The sequence below is a fragment of the Beta vulgaris genome, chromosome 7, assembly GCF_026745355.1.
Source record: "Beta vulgaris subsp. vulgaris cultivar EL10 chromosome 7, EL10.2, whole genome shotgun sequence".
NCBI lineage: Eukaryota > Viridiplantae > Streptophyta > Magnoliopsida > Caryophyllales > Amaranthaceae > Beta > Beta vulgaris.
Window position 1 is genome coordinate 39,377,618 of NC_079208.1, and position 22,794 is coordinate 39,400,411.

The window sequence follows — 22,794 nt, forward strand, 5'->3', positions numbered from 1 at the left end:
TGAAAGCACCTTGTGTGGGGCTTATTATATCTGGTAACACACAGTGTTAAGCTTAGCACATATAAGCTTTGACAAGCACTTGTATATGGTAGAGTAGCAACCAATAGGCCTGAACTCACTCATTGTGTTTGGAATCTTCACCTTAGGGACCAATGTGAGTGTAGTTAGGTTGAGCTCTCTAACCATCAACCCAGTTCTCAAAACTTCCAGTATATCTTGACTGATGTCAGCCCTAACAATATCACATGCATCTTCAAAAAAGGCACTGCTGTATCCATCTAGGCCTGGGCCCTTGATGCTTGGAATGCTAAATAAAACCTTCCTGACATCTTCTGTAATAAAATTGAACACTAAACTATCACAATGATCAATAGTTAGAAGAGGTCCATGCTGAATGATATCAGGCAATACAACACTCCTGGTGGCCATACAAGTACCAAGCAGCTGTTGGTAGAACTCTAAAAAAGCACTCACAATGGATTCAGGGTGTCTCTCCATTTCCCACTCAAACATTGAATAGCTTTAATAGTATTCTTCTTCTGTCGAGCTTTAATACTATTGAAGAAAGTTTTAGAGTTTTCATCACATTCTTTTAACCAGTGTAATTTGGCTTTCTGTTGTAAGGCAGGGTGAAGATCCATCCAGGCAACCTTATATACTTCTTGAGCCTTTTTCGCTAATTGAGGAAGCCTAGGGTCACCAGGGTGAGAGTGAAGCTCTTGCTGAGTAGCCAACAACCTACACTTTGCTGCCTATTCAGCCTCCTGAAGTTCACATTATCCTCTTTGATCAAGAGTTTTATGGTCCATCTTAAGGAGCTTCAATTTTTTCAGCACTTGGAATGTAGGTACCCCATATACAGGCCTTCTCCATCCTTCAGTAACCACTTTAGTGAAGTGCTCATTGAAGCACCAATGATTAGAAAACCTGAAAGGTTTCTTGCCATAATCCATAGAGCATGTCTTAATTAACATAGGTTTATGGTCAAACTCTCCCTGTGGCATAAAGAATACCTCAGCATCCGGAAACTCGTCATTCCATTCAAAGTTTGTCATAACTCTATCAATCTTGGACATCACTCTATGATCACCAGATTGTTTATTGTTCCAATTATAGAACCTATCAGTAGCTTTAACATCCTCAAGTTTACAGCTGGAGACACATCTCCTCATAGGGCCTATTTCTGAATCTCTTATGATAAATCCAACTCTCTCATCTCTGTTTAGCACAGAGTTAAAGTCCCCACCTATACACCAAGGCTCAGTAGCTTGAGTAGCAATTCCAGCCAAATCAGACCACAACTTTTCTCTGCCCAGGGCATCATTGAATCCATGGATGAAGGAGCAGAAAAAACCTTTTTACAATTACAAGTGGTAATTGTACAATGAATCATCGTTGTAGAGACATATCTAATTTTCAGAGTGAATGACCCAGGTTGCCAGGCCAATACAATCCTTCCACTATCATTACAATGGTGGTTTGTAAAAAAACACCACTTTGGGCTCATACTAAGGTAAAATCTACCAAGGTTACGAGATTTTACCTTTGTCTCAAAGAGGCTGAATAGCTGACTGCTGTGAAGACTAATTAATTGTCTCACTTTCACTTGCTTTGCAGGGCTATTCAGACCTCTTACATTACATATCCAAATATTATCCATTGCTATCATGGGCCTCCCTCCCCTTACTAGCCTCTCCCTTATTAGTGTTAGCTTGTACACTCTCATACTCTGGTACCTCTGTCATCAGTCTCAGTCATCAATTGAGTAAAGGAATTTGTAATATGTACAGTCTGCCCCACTTGATGCCCTTTAGCAGGACGGGCCTTCTTAGTAGGTACAAGCTCAAATCAATCAGCATCAATATAGGTGGGAGGGTTTCCATCAGCATTTTGAGCCCTATTCTCCCCTGTGTTTGCCTTAATCTTGGGAGCCCACTTCTTAGTCTGAGAAGCTCTACAATTATCAATTATGTGCCCATAGTTCTTGCATTTGGAACACAGTAGAGGCCTCCATTCATACTCAATTCTTTGCTCCACAATAATCCCTTTTTCATTCTCAAAGAATACAACATCATGGAGATTCTACTCAATCTTTATCTCAACAAGCACCCTAGCAAATAACAATTTCTCCCTAAGTTTAGTAGCCTGATCCATCTTGATAAGTGGACCTACTAATCTAACAATTTTCTCCAAAATCCTCTCACCCCAATATTTCAGGTCTAATTGAGGAAGTTTAATCCAAATAGGAACTGTTTTCAGATTGTCTTTAGTGATATCAACATCAGCAGTCCAACGTTTCACAATAAGTGGTTTACCATCAAAGAATTGAGGTTCCCCATCAATTACATTCTGCAGGCTTGCAACACAATTAAACCTAACAATAAAAAGGCCTTTTCCAATAACAACAATTTTATCTATCCCCTGATTCTTCCAAAATGCGATTAAAGAAACCTTCAATGATCTTTAATGGCAGATTCACCCCCAAAACATAACAAATCAATTCAGAATTCCAATAATGAATTTTATCCTCAATATCATCTAACTCAATTATAGTATGCGATTGAGAATTACCTCCATTTGATGACGCAGGGATTGCTTCACTACATCTCCGTTTTCCCCTATTAACCACATTCGTCGAATCTGTATCCTTCAATAAGTTCAGCCACATATTCACCAGATTTTGTTCCTCATCAATCGTATCACCACTCGAATCATCAACAACAGTATCATGATCAATCAGTTCATCGTCAATGGAGTTTGCTCCTACCTTCTTCAAACTTGCCTCGGGTTGCGTCGACTTTATGCTACTGGATTCCACTAACTCCTTCCTCTTAGTTATTGAATTAGTAGCTAATTTATGGCGATTCCGAGCCATAGCTCAGGTGTAAGCACCGTGAACAGCCAATAATAGCGGGATAAATGGGTTTAAAACTAGAGAGATTCTAGTGAGAGAGAGAGAAAGAGTATTTTTTAGGAGCAATAATGTTGTTAAAAGGAATTTGTTTCTAGAAAGACAAGTTGGATTAAAATAACACTCGAAGAAATTCGAGATGAGCAACAAATAGACGTGGCTCATACCATGTCAGAGACGGCCCGATAAGACGAAAGTCATGTTCAGGAGATTATGTATTCAACATGTGAACCTCCTACCGTCCCTCTTGAACTTAATTCAAGCGAAAATCTTTAAACAATTAAAGAAAACATTTCTCTTAACGATCAGGCCCCGCGTAGGTATAGTAGACCATGGATTCCAAACAAGAAGTTGGTTGATTTCCTATTGACTGAAAATTATGAAATTATGATTTTGGAAAACTCAGAACCTACTACCTACAAACAAGCTTTGACGAGCCCAGACTCTGAGAAATGGCTTGAGGCCATGAAATTCGAGATAGAATCCATGTCTCAGAATAAAGTTTGGACACTGGTTTACTTGCCTGATGGGGTTAACCCTATTGGATGCAAGTGGGTGTTCAAACTGAAAACAGACAAAGATGAAAATGTCTATGTATACAAAGTAGGACTGGTTGCAAAAGGATTTAGGCAAATTCATGGTATAGACTATGATGAGACCTTTTCTCCAGTAGCAATGCTTAAATCAATTCAGATACTTTTAGCGATTGCTGCATTTTACGATTATGAAATTTGGCAGATGGATGTCAAAACCGCATTCTTGAATGGGTTCTTGAATGATGATGTGTACATGACACAACCTGAAGGTTTTGAAGATCCAGAAAATCCTAAAAGAGTTTGCAAGCTTCAGAGATCCATTTATGGACTGAAGCAGGCATGTCGAAGCTGGAATCTTCGGTTTGATGAGGCAATCAAACAATTTGGTTTCATTAAAAGCGAAGAAGAATCTTGTGTTTACAAGAAGTTCAGTGGGAGCAGCTTAGTCTTCTTGGTTATGTATGTAGATTACATACTAATCATGGGAAATGACATACCAATGCTTGAGTCAGTCAAGGAATGGTTAAAGAGTTGTTTCTCTATGAAGGACCTCAAAGAAGCTGAGTACATACTGGGAATTAAAATCCATATAGATAGGTCTCGAAGGATGATTGGGCTAAGTCAAGAAACTTACATTGATAACGTTCTTATAAGGTTCAACATGGAAAACTCAAAGAGAGGTTTCGTTCCCATGTCATATGGCATATCGCTTAGCAAGAGTCGGTGCCCGACTGAGCCTAATGAGTTAAAACAAAGGAGAAAGCATTCCTTATGCTTCGGCTATAGGATATATCATGTATGCCATGATAAGTACTCAGCCTGATGTTGCATATGCCTTGAGCATGTGTTAGCAGGTTCCAAGCAAATCCAAGAGAAGCACACTAAACTGTAGCTAAGAGCATCCTTAAGTACTTGAGGAGGACTAAAGGTATGTTCTTTAGTAAATGGGGGACAAAGTGAGTTGGTTGTTGAAGGTTACATAGATGCAAGCTTTTAAACCGACATAGATGATTATCGCTCTCAGTCAGGGTATGTCTTTCCATCTAAATGGAGAAGCAATGAGATGGAAGAGCTCAAAGGAAAGCACTGCAGCATACTCTATGACAGAATCAGAATATTTCGTAGTAGTTGAAGCAGCTAAGGATGTTGTTTGGATAAAGAAGTTCTTGATAGAGCTGGATATTTTACCTTGTTGAACCCTACTTTTGATGATGACCAAGGAACAAATATGCAAACTAAGTATTGGACTAACAAGTTGTTTAAGTGAGTGAATTTCAAGGTATCAATGAAAGAAACAAAGAGAATGCTAAGTCAAGGAAGAAATCAAGTTCTGATTTTGAAGACTAAATGAAGATGTTTTCATATTTGGTACTAGAGCAGCATTGGAGCAAGAAGACTAAAGCAAGGCTTTTTGTTTCTAGTTTCACTGTAAATGAACGAGTAATAATGGTAAGGAACTATGGCAATTTAGAATGAAAATGATCTTTGTTCCATTGAAAGGAACATAAGAACTGGTGCTGAACTTATAATGTTAAAGGAACTAATAATTAAAAGGAACTAAATTTAGGATGAAGCATTACAACGGTACATTTATGTTAGTTGAGTAAATTATGCCTATAATATAGGTAACCGTTTTACTTAAGGAAAAATCTGATTTTTAGGAAAATCTTTTTAAGGAAAAGATTTTATTTTTCCAAAGATAATAAAAATTCTTTTCGATTTGTATGGAAATATTTGAAAGATAATATTTTTCGTAAAAGGATTTTATTTCGGTTTTATTAATTAAAATATTTTTAATTAAATTAGATTTTCGAGTAATGATTAAAGTGGTTGCTAAAATTAAGGAGCAGTAACTAAAATCTCTCCCACGTTTAACAGTGATCATGCAGATCATGGGATGATTGAGGAACGTGTTCCTCTAGATAAGGAACATCATGGAATAAGGAAAAATTGACAAGAATAATCCAAACTATCACCGTTCCGCTCAAAATAATCCCAACTATGGGTTATTCTAGAATAATCCAAACTATTGGGAGTACTTTCTCAAAATAATCCAAACTTTTAATTATCCTATATATAATAGACCCAAAAGGGATCATTGAAGGCAAGAAAAAAAAAAGTTAGGATTATTCTGGGAAGATACCCTAAATAGTTTGGATTATTCCAGAATAACCCAAAATTGGGATTATTTTGAGCGAACCGGTCATAGTTGGGATTATTTCTGTATAATGGTTCAAACCACTAGTACATGTTTTAATCCCACATTCTACGTTATTACCACTATAAATACTAATGTCTAATGAAGTTCCATTAAGTGTATCTGACTAAGTGATTTAGCGAGTTTAACTAAGTAAAGTGTCAGTGCCTTCATTCTCTCATAAAAGCCATTTGTTCTTTGCCTTCTTACTCTAATTCCACTAAGTTTATTTGATTAATTTTATTTTGATTTTTGGGGTATGGGGACTTTGAGTGAAGTTTTGTAAAAGAGAAGCTTTGAGTAAAGCAAGTTAAAGTGAGAAAACTTCAAGTGAAGTTGAAAGGAACAACTGTTAAGGGAACAGTTGTTCAGGAACTTGAGTTTAGGAACTCAAGGTGGGGCTCGTGAGTAGAATTAGGTTGTAACAAAGTTGTTTGGCCTAATTAGTGAAAGAGTTGAGTTTATAAAATCCCTAGTGGTCGAGGTTGTTTCTTGTTGTTGGGCCCAAGAAGCTTTTCCTCGTAAAAATCTCTTGTGTTCCTTTAGCTTGTTTATTTGTTTAAGTTTGAAATTCCGCAAAAAGTAACGTTTATTTCTACACATATAATTCACCCACCCCCCTCTTGTATTGTTCCTAGTGAAATAACAATTGGTAATAGAGCTAGAACTCACAAAAGATAGGAAACCCTATTGAGAAAAAGATCCAGGGGACAATGAATACCACCGAGAAACTTGAGGAAGGTTACTCCACGCAAAGGCCTCCCATGTTCAATGGGAAGTTCTATTCCTACTGGAAGAACCAAAAGGAGATATCCACCAAAGCTAAAAACTAACAGGTATGGAGAGTTATTGAAGTTGGAAGTAAATGTCATGGCTGTTAAATTGTTGCATTGTGGACTTGGACCCCATGAACACAATAAGATCATGGGATGCAAATCGGCAAAGCAAATATAGGATTTACTAGAAGTAACTCATGAAGGAACTAATGAAGTCAAACTATCTAAATTTGATTTACTAATGAATCAATATGAACTGTTCTCCATGAAGACTAACGAAAGCATACAAGAGATGTTTACTCGTTTTACTAACATTATTAATGAGTTAGCTTCTCTTGGAAAGGTTATTTCATCAGAGGAACAGGTTCGAAAAGTTCTTAGGAGTCTTCCTAAGGACAGATGGATGGCTAAGGTCACTGCTTTACAAGAAACTAAAGACTTCACTAAGTGCAACTTAGAACAGCTGGCTGGGTCACTTATGACTCATGAGCTTCACCATGATACTAAGTATGGTGAAAGATCCAAATCAAAATCCATTGCCATCAAAGCAGATGATGAAGATGACTCTGACTCAGAAGAAGAGGAAGCAGCTCTGATGGTCCGAAAATTTCAAAAGATGTATATGAACATGAAGAACGGGAACTTCAAAGGTAAAACTAAAAAAGTTTTCTAACAAAGGTACTTGTCATAAATGTGGTAGTACAAATCACTTAATCAAGGAATGTCCACTTTGGGAAAATGATAAAACCAAAGAAAGGAACAACGAACGCTTCGCTGAAAAGAACAAGGAAACTAAAGCACCTTTCTCTAAGGCGAACGTTCGAAAGGCAATGATAGCTGCTTGGGGAGATTCAGAGACAGAAGAGGAAGAAGAACAACAAACTGAAGAAACTACAAATCTTTGCCTCATGGCAAACATTGATGAAAAAGGAGATCAGATGAGGAAAATGTTGAGGTAAGCCAACATGGACTTGAATCAGACTTAGATTGCAAAACTAGGCCTGAAATCTATGATCTTTTTTATGATGCAATTCTAGAATGTAGAGATGAACGTGAAAAACATGAACAAATTGAATAAGCTCTTAATGTTTGTAAGGAACATATAGAATGGCTTAAGAAAATGAGATCAGATGTTGAAACTAGGTTCTTTGATTTGTTTGATAAAAACTTCAAAATAAAGGAATCTTATGAGAGTGTGAAGAGTGAAAATTATCTGATTAATTTAGAAATTTCATACCTAAAGGAATTTGTACCTGTTCTAAGTTCCTTTGACAATAGATCAACCCCTTTGAAAGGATACAAATCTAAAATCGAAAATCGGAATAAAGAGAATATTGTTTTCAAGGAACAGATCTGTAATCTTAAGAAGGAATCGATTGTTGCAAGGAACAGAGGTAAAACGATGGTTGTTCCTAAGTGGATTGAGAGACCATAAACTAAAAGAAAAGAAGATCTTGGTTTTGAAAACTACACGAAAAGGAACAAGAACAAGAAATATGTTGACCTACCTAGTGATAAAATTTGCATGTATTGTGGTAAGATAGGTCATTACATAAATCAATGTCAACTAAAAACTGAAATGATTGGCAAAAATGTGAAGATGAGTAACATTAAATGGGTTGTCAAATCAAGTCCTAGTCAAGAACAGGAACCCACGAAACAAGGGGTTCCTACAACTAACAACTAGTTGATTTTTGCAGGTTGGAGTGAGGGGGAAAAACACTTGGTATCTTGATAGTGGTTGCTCTAAACATGTGACAGGAGACAAATCTAAGTTTCTTTCACTCACAACCTATGAAGGTGGAAGTGTGATGTTTGGTGACAATAAGAAAGGTAACATAGTTGCCATGGGTACGGTTGGTAAGTCAACATCACATTCGATTGAAAATGTATTTTTAGTTGAAGGTCTAAAACATAATCTATCAAGTATTTCCCAATTCCGTGACAAGGGAAATGTTGTCAAATTTAATAATGAAAAAATGCTTGATCATTAACATTAAAACTAAGAAGGTAATTTTGGAAGGAACAAGGAAAGGGAGCACATATATTGTGGATCTTGATCTTGTTCCTAAAATGAATCTGACGTGTCATAATGTAATTGAAGATGACTCACTCCTTGGCATAAGCATCTAGGACATGCTAGCTTTTCATTACTTGACAAACTTCGATCAAAAGATCTTGTCTTGGGATTACTATCTATAAAATTTCATATTGATCAAGTTTGTGAAGCATGTGCCCGATGAAAGCATGTTAGAACTTCTTTCAAATCCAAGACTATAGTGAGCACCACAAAACCATTAGAATTAATTCATATGGATTTGTGTGGCCCTGTGAAAATACAAAGTAGAAGTGGAAAGAGGTAGTGTTAGTTATTGTTTATGACTACTCTAGGTATACTTGGGTTATTTTTCTCACTAGTAAAGATGAGACTTATGATGAGTTCCTTGTTTTTGCTAAAAGAGTTCAAAATTTGAATGATCATAAATTGATGCGTATTAGATCTGATCATGGCAAAGAATTTTAAAATTATAAATTTGATGACTTAAGCAGAGACCATGGCCTAGATCATAATTTTTCTGCCCCAAGGACACCACAACAAAATGAGGTGGTAGAAAGGAAAAAAAGAACTTTGGAAGAAATGGCTAGGACAATGCTAATTGCTAGTGATCTTCCAAGGAACTTTTGAGCTGAAGCTGTTAATACTGCTTGTCACATAATAAATCGTGCCATGATGAGACCAATCATTAACAAAACTCCTTATGAGCTTTATTATGGAAAGAAACCCAATATCGCTCATTTCAGAACATTTGGTTGTAAATGTTTTGTTCATAACAATGGGAAAGATAATCTTGGAAAATTTAATGCTAGGAGTGATGAAACTATATTCTTAGGATATTCATCACATAGTACGACTTATAGAATTTATAATAAGAGAACTCTGTGTATTGAACAAAAGTATCCACATAATTTTTGATGAATATGACAAATTCAATCCCAGCAAACAGGTTCACTAGTAGAATAATTGCTTATTGCTGCGGTTTTACCTATACGCAGCAATATATCACGTAAAAAAAAGGAAAAAAATAAAATAACCCTATTGCTGCCGTTTCAGCCAAAAACCGCGGCAATATGATTTAAACGGAATTTTTTTTATTATTTGACCAAACATATTGCTGCGGTTTCTGACAAAAACTGCAGCAATATATCAGAATAATGTAAAAAATATTATTTTAATATATTGTTGCGGTTTTTGACAAAAACCGCAGCAATAGGTCCTTAAACAGTATTTTAAGATGTTAGGGTTACAAGCCCATCTCTCTAACCCTAAACATCATGTTAGACGCCTCTCTCTCACGCTTCTCCTCTCTCATGTTTTCAGTTTCTCACGCCTCTCCTTTCATATCTCTCTCTTGTCTCCTTTCGCCTCTCCCTTCTTTCCTCTCACCCTCTCTAAACCCTAAATTGCGGCTTGTTCGTTCGCTCATCTCTCTAACCCTAAATCGTGGCTTGTTCGTTCATCTTCCCGCCGAGGCTGACAAAGAAAAAAGGTTTCGATTGCGAAGGTTCGTTCATCTGCTCCGGCTAGGTTCGTTCATCTGCTCACCGACGTCTTTCGTCTCCCTTGTCTGTTTGTCTCTCGTCGTCGTCCTTCATCTCCCCGTCGACGTCATTCGTCTCTCATCTTCGTCTGTTCGTCTTCCTCGTCTGTTCGCGCTTCATTCTTCGTTCAATGACGACGTCCGTTCGTCTTCCTCGTCTGTTCATTCTTCGTTCAACGACAATAACGACGCAATTTCTATTTTATTCGTTTTTTTTTTCTGTTTTTTGTTTTCATAATTTTTAGTTTTTTTCGTTTTTATTTTCCTTTTTTTTTCGTTTCTTAAGTTCGGTTTGTAGTTAAATTCCTATTTTATTTTCAGTTTTTTCTTTTTTTAGTATTATTTGTTGTTATTAGTTACTTACTTGTAATTGTTTTTTTAAATTTTGCTTTTCTATTTTACATTTTATTTTTTTGTAATATTGATGTAATTAGATTTTTCATCTTTATATATTAATGAACATTTTATCTTCAGTTTGTCTGCGAATTTAATGGATAGTGAACATGTTAGTTGTTTGGTTTTAATATTTCAAATTTAATTGGAAAATGCAAAAAAAAAAAAAAATTGTCTGTACCAGGTCATATTGTTGCGGTTTTGGCTAGAAATCGCAGCAATATACTGAATTTTTTCTGATATAAAATAATAGTATTGCTGCGGTTTTGTGCTAGAAATCGCAGCAATATGTTGAAATATTGCTGCGATTTCTAGCACAAAACCGCAGCAATATATTATTTACCTATTGCTGCGCCCTTAATTGCTGCGGCCCAAAACCATAACAATAGGCCGTTTTTTTACCGCAACAATAAGCATTTATTCTATTAGTGGTTGATGACTATGAGATTGGCTTGGTACAACCAATTGACAAAGATACAGATTCAATTGAAGAAGAAGAAATAAAAGAGGAAAGGAACGAAGAAAATGAAAACATTCATAACAATAATGTTCCTATTCCTCAAGATGAAGGAGTTGTTCCTGTTCCTCAAGTTGAAGAAACTGAGTCAACTAATGCTGAAAGAGGAACAAATGATCAAAGCTCCTCATCCAATCAAGGAACTCAAGAGGAACAACCTGTTCCTATAAGGGAGTTTCAACCAAAACCTTGGAGACATCAAAAATCACATTCAGTGGAACTCATAATAAGTGACATATCCAAAATTACGCAAACTAGATATCAGTTAAGAAACTTTTATGCATTTCATGCGTTCTTATCAATGATAGAACCACAAAATCATGAAGAAGCTCTAACTGACTCTGATTGGATCACTGCTATGCAAGCTGAATTAAATGAGTTCGAAAGAAACAAGGTATGACATCTAGTTTCTTCTTCTAAACAACAAAAAGTAATTGGCTTAAAATGGGTGTTTAGAAATAAACTAGATGAGTATGGAACAATTGTTAGGAACAAAGCTAGACTTGTAGTAAAATGTTATAATCAACAAGAAGGAAAAGACTATGAAGAAACCTTTGCTCCTGTTGCTAGACTAGAAGCCATTAGAATTCTAATCGCATTTGCTGCTTATATGGTATTCAAATTATATCAAATGAATGTTAAGTGTGCATTTCTAAATGACTATTGAAATGAAGATGTATATGTTGAACAACCCCCTGGATTTGAGAGCAATGATCTCCCAAACCATGTCTACAAGCTTGACAAGGCTCTTTATGGGTTAAAGCAAGCGCCTATATCATGGTATGAGAGCTCGGAGCAACAAATGAAACATTATGCAAAGAATTCTCAAACCTCGTGAGTAATGAATTTAAAATGAGTATGATGGGTGAGTTAAATTTCTTTCTTGGTTTACAGATTAAGAAAACTGAAAAATGATTAATTATTCACCAAAAAAAACACATAAAGGAACTGCTAAAGAAATATGGCCTTGAAAACTCAACAATAAAACACACCCCTATGGGAACTTCAACTTTATTAGATGAAGATTCCATAGGAACAAGTGTTGATCAAACGAAATGTAGAGGCATGATTGGTTCACTTTTGTTTCTAACTGCTAGTCGTCCAGACAAAGCTTTTAGTGTTGGTTTGTGTGCTAGATTTCAAGCTAATCCGAAGGAATCTCATTTAACTGCCGTAAAGAAAATTCTTAGATATCTTAAAGGAACTGGAGATCTTGGACTTTTCTATCTAAGAAGTGATGCGTATGAGTTAAGAGGATATGCTGATGTTGATTATGCTCGAGATCTTGTAATCAGGAAAAGCACCTCACGCACTAGTAGAAAAAGGACGATATGCGTCGGACCCTGGACCCCTATTTGCGTCGGACTTGGGTCCGACGACACAAATGACCTGAAATTCATCTGTGTCGTATGCGAAAACGACGTAGATTAGTTAGCTATTTGCGTCGCACGTTGTATACGGTGCGACGCAGATGGCTACCCCAGCCCAACACCAAATTCAAAGGGTAATGTGCGTCGCACATCACCTAGGGTGCGACGCAGATGAGTGATTTGCGTCGCACCTTGGGCTACGTGCGACGCAAATTGCAATTTTTTTTTTAAATTTTTTTTTTAATTAAAAAAACTTGGAATGAAGGTGAAATTTTCAAGTGCAATAATAATGAATAATATTAGGAGAGGTCGATGAAACGAACAAAGAAATTAATTTCGTTAACCATAATTTAAGTTACTGGACATGAATATTGCAATTGAAAGAGCATGACGAAAATCTCAAAATGAAAATTATACAAATCATCAAAATAAAATAAAATAAATTAACCAAAAAAATTAAATCACCTGTACATCCAGTATAGAATGAAAAAATCTGGAATAATATGAATTGTTCAGCGAAATCCTAAAACAATCAAAATATAAAAAATCTGGAAATCCTACGCTCAAACAACAGAAATATAAAAATTTGAAAGTACTGAAACAACCGAAATGTAAGATCTTGTCTGCAATTTCTTCTCTTCCTCCTTCAGATCAGGAAATTCAATGAATTTCATTATATATATACGAGAAATTAAAAAGAAAAAAACCAAAAATTTATCTTTCGCAAAACTGCGCCATAGAGTTCAAAAATTTATCAGATCTTGGAAAATGGCAAAAAAATATGAGAATTACCGGAGTTAGAGGACAAAATTCCTCCTCATTTTCTATGCGTCTCCTCCTCCACCGTTGTGTCACCGGAAATTGTTGAGCAATCTCGGTGTTGAGACGGTTGTTCTTCAATTCTCTTTCTTGAATTTGAGAAAATAGACAGCGAGAACAAAGTCGCCGGAGTCGTCAGTGTTTGTGTTGTCGTGTCAGTGCGAACGGATCGAGTTTGGGAGGCTTGAGAAACGAACGGAACTCGAGTTTGGGAGGCCTGAGAAACGAACGGATCTAGGGTTGAGAGTGAAGGCTGAGAGCGAAGGTTGAGAGTGAAGGCCGAGAGTGAAGTTTGAGAGTGAGCGGAGTGAGAAAGTGAGGGGCGAGATCTAGGGTTTTAGAGGCCAAGTGAGAGTACGGTTGAAATGGGCCTTTTATGTTGTGAGACCATATGCGTCGCACTTTGAACCCATGCGACGCACCATCATTTTTTATTTTATTTTGGTCATTAATTCACCCAACACATCTGCGTCGCATGGAGCTCTTCGTCCAACGCAAATCATCCTTTTGCAACGCACCTTCATAACGTGCGACGCACATTGGTTCAATAATCTCTCCAACTGGTGCGCGGTATATGCGTCGCACCTTCGCGACAAGCGACGCACATTGTTAATTTGCGTCGCATGTGAGGAGGGTGCGACGCATATACCGCGCACCTGCTGGAGAGATTTTTGTGATTTGCGTCGCACAGCTTCCCACATGTGACGCAAATCCCAACTGTGCGTCGTTTCCATTTCCATGCGACGCAATTGAGGGGACGCAAATCGTCCTTTTTCTACTAGTGTTAGGTATGGTTCAATTTCTTAGCCATAGTTTTGTTTCTTGGAGGACCAAGAAACAAAACACAGTTGCTTTGTCCACTGCTGAAGCGGAATATGTAGCTGCTGCTGGTGCATGTTGCTCTCAAATTCTTTGGATAAAACAACTACTGACTATGGAACAAAATTTAATTGTGTTCCTATTTATTGTGATAATAATAGTGCCATTAGTATTTCAAAAGATCCTATGCATCATTCAAGAGTTAAGCATATACATATCAGACATCACTTTTTAAAAGAAAATGTGGAAAATGGTTTGATTAAACTTGAGTTTTCTCAAACTGAAAATCAAATTGTTGATATACTAACTAAGCCTCTACAAAGAGATAGATATGAAAAATTAAGGCTTGAGTTAGGTTTAATAAAACTTTAGTAATTGTTCCTATTCCAATCCCTCATGTCTGAATTGTTTGTCTTACTCTATGTGATATTAAGTTATTGTGATTGATTTCCTAAGACCATTGCAAATTAAAATGTTAAAAACATAAACATGGATTCAAAGGAATAAAACAACTCACAAATGTCATATAATACTCCCCTTATGGTTCCAAGTTAAAGAAACATGCATAATATGATGAATGTTGATATTTAGCATAAGTTGTTCCTATAGCACAAGTTCCTTAGAATAATTTTCTTTCCAAAAATAAAAAAATCCATAAAAATCAAAAATCCAAAAACCTCAAAAAGAATCAGATTTAATCAAGTCATGATTCTCATTTATTTTTCTTTTATCTTTTATTTTTGTTTTTATCGCTTTAATTTTTACGCGTGTAATTTCATAATTATTGTTACATGCATCTTCTTCTTTTTCTTTCATCCCAAAACCATGTTCTTTAGTCGCCTCAACTTCGCCATTAGTCATCTCCTTCACTTTCCTTAACACACCATAAAACCCGAATTTTTTTTTCACAACATGGCAAAAACCTCACTTACTTCACCTTTTCCAAACACAAAAACCTCTAAAACCTTTCAAATGGAAAACCCCTCTTCTCCATCCACAACCCTATAAATCAAAAAATCTCAAGAAACAACAATGGTGGTAGAAAAACAAAAATCGAAATCACCTAGAAGAAGTGTGAGACGAAGAAAACTAATTGGGGAAGATGATGAAGAAGAATCCCCAAAACAAGCTAAGGGGGAAGAAGAAATTACACATGTTCCTTCCAAAGGAATTGTTGCTTCTTCCTCCAAGAAACGAGTGAAAAGAAGTGAATCAAGGTATGTCTTAGGATTTTGTGTTGATTTGTAGTGGGCCAAGGAAGTAAGAGTCAAGAATTAACCGACATACTAAAGGAACGGGGTATGGAATACCTGTTTGAAATCGCATTTAACAATGTCCTCATTCCTTTAGCTATGGATGAATTTTGTACAAATTTCATCAACACTGATGGAATATGTACTACTGAAGTTAGGGGGAAGAAAATATTTTTTCTCAAGAAACGTTGGCAAAATTTAGGAAGTTCCTTGCAAAGAAACAAATGTGTATTTTAAAAGGAAAGGAACTGTCTCCTTTCCCAATTTCCCTCAAGATAAGATTGTTGAATCTTTTGGGAGAACTGCTGGTCAAAACAAAATAAACCACAACCTTCTTTATCCTATTCACAAAATCTTGTTTAATCTTGTTTGGAGAGCACTCATTCCTCGAACTGAGAAGAGGAATGAGGTGGGTCTCTTGGATATGTCTACATGTTTTGTCTTGATCACCACATTCAAATAACGTTTCCTTCTCTCTTTATCCAACATCTCACTCATTACATTGGCAATTATTGTGTTGTTGGCTATGAAGCCTTAATTACTTCTCTTCTTACCCATTTTAAAGTGAAAACAATCGGTTGGCCAACATTGGGAATAAAACAAGGTAATATTGTCAATGAAAAAACTTTGCATTGTTTGAATCTCTTTGTGCAAGAGGGAGAGTTGACTCAAGGGAGAATTGCTCCTAGTTCCTCTCAGAAGAGGAAACTGTCTAGGGCAGTAGAAGAGGAAGCAACTGAAGTAATACTAGAGGAACAAGTTCTTGCTCCCACAGAATCAAAGGAATAGAAACCAAAGAGGCGCAAAACCATTTCTAAAAAACTACCCATCCTGTTCCTAAAAGAGTTAGACAGAGCACGAGATTGAAAATTGCTCAAACTGTTCTTGTTCCTTCAAATCAGGACTCTCCTTTAGTCCTATCTGATGCAGAGGAACTGGAACACCAGTCACCTAAGGAACAAACTTCTCCACCCTCACCAAAAATATATGTTCCCCTCACTAATCTCTCTTCCATCTCTCCCTCATCCTTCTCTGTTCCTTCTAGCTTTGAACAGTTAAAGGTTGAGATGACTACACCCAACCCTTTCTCCTCCACATCTACTGACCTTCCACCACACACCTTTTCTTCCTTCCATTTACATACCACCTCCCACATCTGTTTCTCTTCCAGGAACACTGGTCCTTCACAAGAAACACCCCAGTTCCTCCACCAAACCATCTACTGCCTCTGGTTCTAAGGGAGAGGAACAAGTTCCTTCAGATGATTGTGGTGGGTTAATGAAGTCTGTCTTCCTGTCAACATATGATTAATTTTATAATCACCTTACTGACTTTAGATGCTAAAACTGATAAGATGTGGGTTTAATGAAAGTCCTTAGTGATACCTGATTGAGCAACAAAGAACATGGAGACAATGGCCCAAGCCATTAAGAGTTTGAAGAGCAACTTGATGAGCACCATGGGAGGTGATGAAGAAGTTGGAAGATGTGGTTTAAGTATAAGTTGTTGAGGAACACCATTCCCCTTCCCTTCCTAATGTCTAGTTCTTGTTTGTCTTCAAGGAACAAGACTTCTTAGCTTTTGTTTCTTTTTTTGTCTCTTTTTGTGTTTTAAGGAACAAGTGCTATAAATACATGACTTTTGCTATATTTGTCTTTTTGTGATTATGTGCATAATTTCTTACTTGGAATGGCTAGTATTATGTGATTGATGTTTGAGCTAGTCTACCCTTTGCATATCCTAACTTAACCATTTTTATGGTGCTTGTTAATGGTCTCAAGGTATTGATATCTATTCATGAAATCACCAAGAGTTTGATCTCTTTGACGATGACAAAGGGGGAAAGAGATCACGGAACAAACTATACTAAATAAAAATAAAATTTACAAAAAAGAGGTAAATAAAAAGTCAAAATTAAGATTCTTAATCCAAGAGGTAAATGAAAAATCAAAATTAAGATTCTTAATCCTGCTTTTTCATTTCTTATTATATTAATTTGTCTATTATTATTTGTGTTATTTGCTATTTCCTTAGTTTGTACCTTTATTGTCATCATCAAAAAGGGGAAATTGTTGAACCCTAGTTTTGATGATGACAAAGGAACAAAGATGCAAACTAAGTATTGGACTAACAAGTTGTTTAAGTGAGTGAATTTCAAGGTATCAATGAAAGGAACAAAGAGAATACTAAGTCAAGGAAGAAATCAAGTTTGGATTTTGAAGACTAAGTGAAGATGTTTCTATTTGGTACTGGATCAGCATTGGAGCAAGAAGACAAAAGCGAGGCTTTTTGTTTCTAGTTCCATTGTAAAGGAACGAGTAAGAATGGTAAGGAACTATGGCAATTTAGAATGAGAATGATCGTTTGTTCCTTTGAAAGGAACAGAAGAACTGGCGCTGAACTTATAATGTTAAAGGAACTAATAATTAAAAGGAACTAGATTTAGGATGAAGCATTACAACGGTACATTTATGTCAGTTGAGTAAATTATGCCTATAATCTAGGTAACCGTTTTACTTAAGTAAAAAGATGATTTTAAGGAAAAGCTTTTATTTTTCTAAAGATAATAACAATTCTTTTCGGGTTTTATGGAAATATTTTAAAGATACTATTTATGGTAAAAGGATTTTATTTCGGTTTTATTAATTAAAATGTTTTAATTAAAATCAGTATTCCAGTAATGCTTAAAGTGGTTGCTAAAACTAAGAAACGGTAACTAAAATCTCTCACACGTTTAACAGTGATCATGGAGATCATGGGATGATTGAGGAACGTGTTCCTCCGGATAAGGAACATCATGGAATAATTGTTCAAACCACTAGTACATGTTTTAATCCCACATTCTATGTTATTACCACTATCAATACTAATGTCTAATGAAGTTCCATTAAGTATATCTGACTAAGTGATTTAGTGAGTTTAACTAAGTAAAGTGTCAGTGGCTTCATTCTCTCATAAAAGTCATTTGTTCTTTGCCTTCTTACTCTAATTCCACTAAGTTTATTTAATCAATTGTATTTTGGTTTTTGGGGTAAGGGGACTTTGAGTGAAGTTTTGTAAGAGAGAAGCTTTGAGTAAAGCAAGTTAAACTGAGAAGACTTCAAGTGAAGTTGAGAGGAACAACTGTTAAGGGAACATACAGTTATTCAGGAACTTGAGTTTAGGAACTCAAGGTGTGGCTCGTGAGTGGAATTAGGTTATAACAAAGTTGTTTGGCCTAATTAGTGAAAGAGTTGAGTTTAAAATCCCTAGCGGTCGAGATTGTTTCTTCTTGTTGGGCCAAAGAAGCTTTTCCTCGTAAAAATACCTTGTATTCCTTTAGCTTGTTTATTTGTTTAAGTTTGAAACACTAGTGGAAAAACACATGAAGGGCTGCGCTAAAAAAGGCCCTTAGGGCTGCGTTTTCTAACAGCAGCCCTTTCCATAGCAGCCCTTCACTTTAAAGGAAGGGATGCGCTTTTCGAACGCAGTCGTTCACAAGGAAGGGCTGCATTTTTAACAAAAAACGCAGCCCTTCACATTCAAAAGGGCTGCGTTTAGAACAAAAAACGCAACCCTTCACGTTCAAAATGGGTGCGTTTTTGAACTAAAAACGCAGCCCTTCTACAAGAGAAGGGCTGCGTTGTTAGTTCAAAAATGCAGCCCTTTTAGACCAAAAAAAAAATTGAAATAATGTAGTTTGATAAAGCAGCAGCAACAACCAACGGCGTGTAAATGCAATTTAATAAAACTTCAATCCAGAATTGAAATTAAAATTTTGATTTTTATTGATTCTGATGAACATCATACAACCAAAATAATGTAATATACAACTGAAATTAAATAACAGATACAACAAAACAATTTCAATCTTTAACCTAAATCTTTGAATGCCAACTTGAACTTCATCTTCTAACTTTAACTTGAACTTCCATCTTCAACCTGAATCTGTAAAAACCAAAATCAGAACAGAAGCAATGAACCCAAAAAATTCAGAAAATGGAGAGCATTTTTAAGAAAAAAATCAACAAATTAAAAACACACGAAAATGAACAAAAAAAAAAGAAAGGAAATACAAAAGAGAAAAATTATAGATCTGAAATTACATGAATTACTGAAAACAAACATCAGGATATTAAAGATCTGAAAAATGAAAAATCATCACTTGATTTCGACGACTAAATTTACTATTAAAGCACTCACGTGAATCGTTATAGACGAAATCATTCAATTTTATACAGTAAACAAAAAACCTCCAAAATTTAAAATTTATGAAATCGAGCAAAATCATCTAAACCTAGAATCACAAAACAATAAAACACAACGAAAAAACTCAATAACAAAATTCCGCCATTAATAAGAGAAACAATTAAAATTAAGCTTAAATATTGAAAAAAAAAAACTAATAATGGAGAGAGAGATGAAGAAAAAACCTGGAAGAAGAACTATTAGAGAAGACGAGAACAGCAACATCGACATCACAAAGAATAGAGAGTTCACGAGCTTTTTTGATAAGACCAGAACGCCGCTTTGAAAAGATGGCCGGAGTTCGACGACGAAGACGGCGAAAGGGATGAACGACGAGTAACAGGCCGTAGCGTGAAGGAGGGAATTTTTAGAGATTAAATCTGTCGACAATCAAGTGTGAAGAGTGTTGAGATTGAAATTGAAAATTCGAAATCGAATTCGAAATTGAAAAGTTAGAGAGAAAGTGTATGTGTGTGAGAGAGAGAGGAGATCTGCTGCTTCAAAAGGAGGGAGGAAGGAGGGGGGAAGGAGGGTGACACAGAAGAACGTGAGAGAAGAGAGAAAAGGACGTGAGAGAAGAAAGAATGAGGAGAGAGAATTTAATTGTGTTTATAGGACTGCGTTTTTTAAAAAACGCAGACCTTTATGGCTTATAGGGCTGTGTTTTTTAAAAAACAGCAGCCCTTCCTTTTTTTTTCCCCTAGTGAAATTCCGCAAAAAGTTACGTTTATTCATCCCTTCCCCCTTGTATTGTTCCTAGTGAAATAAAATACTTAGTGCTCAGGAAATATAATTTTCCAGAAATCATACGTAGTCAACGACTACAAGCAGAAATTTTAACAAAATTATTTGTCGGGGAATCATGCTCATCTTTAATAACCTGACGATTGTTCATTAATTATTTCAAGTTAGTTTTTTTTGAAAATTTGAGAAAACAAGTCGCGATTGGGCGCCAGAATTTTAATCGTCTCTCCGAACTGGGGGAATCAGTTTTCTTGATCGTCAAGTTATTGTTCATTGGATAAAGAATAAGAATATATTCTTTACCCACTAATCACATCCTTTATCCATTAGTTAAGGAATAAGAATCATGAAAAGGAGTGAGAAAAAGAATTAAATCCCACGTGTAAGAGCCAAGGATCCGATTTTTTTCGGAAGATTCGAGTTGTGCTCCAGACAAATGATCACGCGCCAGACACATTAACATGCTCTGAGCGCAGAACAGCTCTGCGCGCTAGACGCATGCTTGACCGCCAAACGCAGGGCTTTGTGCTGCGCAAGTGCACAATCAGTTTCTCGTTTCACGTTTTTCAATGCATTTCTACGTATTAGGATGTATTTAGGGAGAGAATAATTTCTGAAAATATGACTTTGCCTCATTGATGAAAAAAATCAAATCAAATCCAAAGAGAATAACAATATTTATATTTTCAAGAAGATTTGATGATGTGATTAGGGTGATGTCACTAAATAAAGCTCAAGTTTCATAAAATTTTTTTTTCTTTTGTTACGAAAATTTAGTAATTAAATTTTGAGTTTCTCATAAAATAACTCATTTTTATTAAGTAAATAAAATTCAAAAAAAATTTGATAATAAAATTCGAAAAGAATAAAGAAGTTAATCAATCTTTAACTTTCATAAGTTTACAAATAAATATGAATTCCAAAACCCATTTTCAGGAGAAGAAGATCAAGGAGCATTATGGTGAAGATCAAGATTGAAGATTTGTATAGATCATATAATTTGTACATATTGTTGTAATAATAGTTTCTTTGTAAATAGTTATTACATCATTCAATTAATAAAAAATATGCAGACGTTTATGCATAATTTTCATAAATAAGTACACAACCCTTTTTGAATAACCTGAGCAACCATTTTTTTCAAATATTGTGGCTTGGGTCCAATATATCATAGTGTATGAATTAAATGATTCAATCTCAATCAGAGGAAAAATTGCAAATCTTTAATTAAGTTAAATTGTATGATGATCCATCTTATATTTTCAAAATTGTTCTCCATAATACTCAAATGTATAAATTATATAATTTCACATAATTAGAAAGGTAATCATGACCTCCTAATTGATTTAAGGTTGTTTCACATGTCTCACTTTAAATGGCCAAATTGCGATTAGCCAAACACATTCTCCAAATTCCATCTCAAATTGATTGTCTTGCTAAAAATGACTTAATCATCTTCAAATAAGTTTATTTCTCATCCATTCAAAAGCCTTCAATTAGGAAGCAAAACTCTTTTCAAAAAGACTTCTTTTGAAAAATCCTAAGTTTAATCACTAATTAAGGTGATTGTTTCAACTCACATCCAAGCACTAATTAAGGTGATTACTTTCTTCATATTTAATCACTAATAAGGGTGATTATCTTGAACTTTGGTTAATTATTAATTAGGGTGATTATCTTAACCTTTCATCATATTTAATCACTAACTAGGGTGATCATTTTCAAAATTAATTAATCATTAATTAGGACAATTATCTTAACCTTTCATCATATTTAGTCACTAATTAGAGTGATTATCTTAAATCTTAATTAATTACTAATTAAGGTGATTATCTTAACCCATTCATCCTATTTAATCACTGATTAGGGTGATTATTGTAAAACTTGAATAATTACTAATTATGGTGATTCATTCCTAACCTTCATTTTGATCACTAATTCAAGTGATTATCTTTTCTTCATATAATCACTAATTAAGTAACAACTATCAAGAACACAAATGTATATTTTCTAAAAGAATGAACACAAATGTATGAATTCATTGGGTAATGACTTTATTATTAGTTGGTGTCATAATAATTCAAGACAAAGTTCTTAGTGTGAACGGAAAAAAGGTGAGAGAGAAAGTTAGAGAGAGAGGCTCTAGTCTAAAGTTATTCAAAACCAGGAACAATAGAAACCCTACCCCCCCCCCCCATTTTCCCTAAATGGTTTTAAGAAGTCCATAGCCACCCAATTTGCGAAATTTTTCCTAAGTATAATCATCATCTCAATATAACCAGTGTTTGTAGGATGCGATGGAACCCATTTATCCAAAATCTTCGTAATTCGTACCAGAAAATTTCCTAAATTTGGGGTCATAAACTCTCAAAAGAAAATTTTGAGTTTTGAGTGAAAAAAATTTTCTCTCTCTGAATTTCTCCAGTTAAGTTCATCTTCTGCTTCAGTTCAGATTTAGCTCTATGTTGTTAATTGTATTAAAGATTTCTTTTTTCTTCCCTTCAAGTTTAAAGTGGGTTTCCTGGCTAGGGTTTTAAGGGTTTCGATTTTCATGGTTGTGGATGACTGGGTTTGGTTCTCTTCTTCTTTAGTTCGTATCTCTTTACAGCTCATTACTGGTGCTCTAGTGGGTG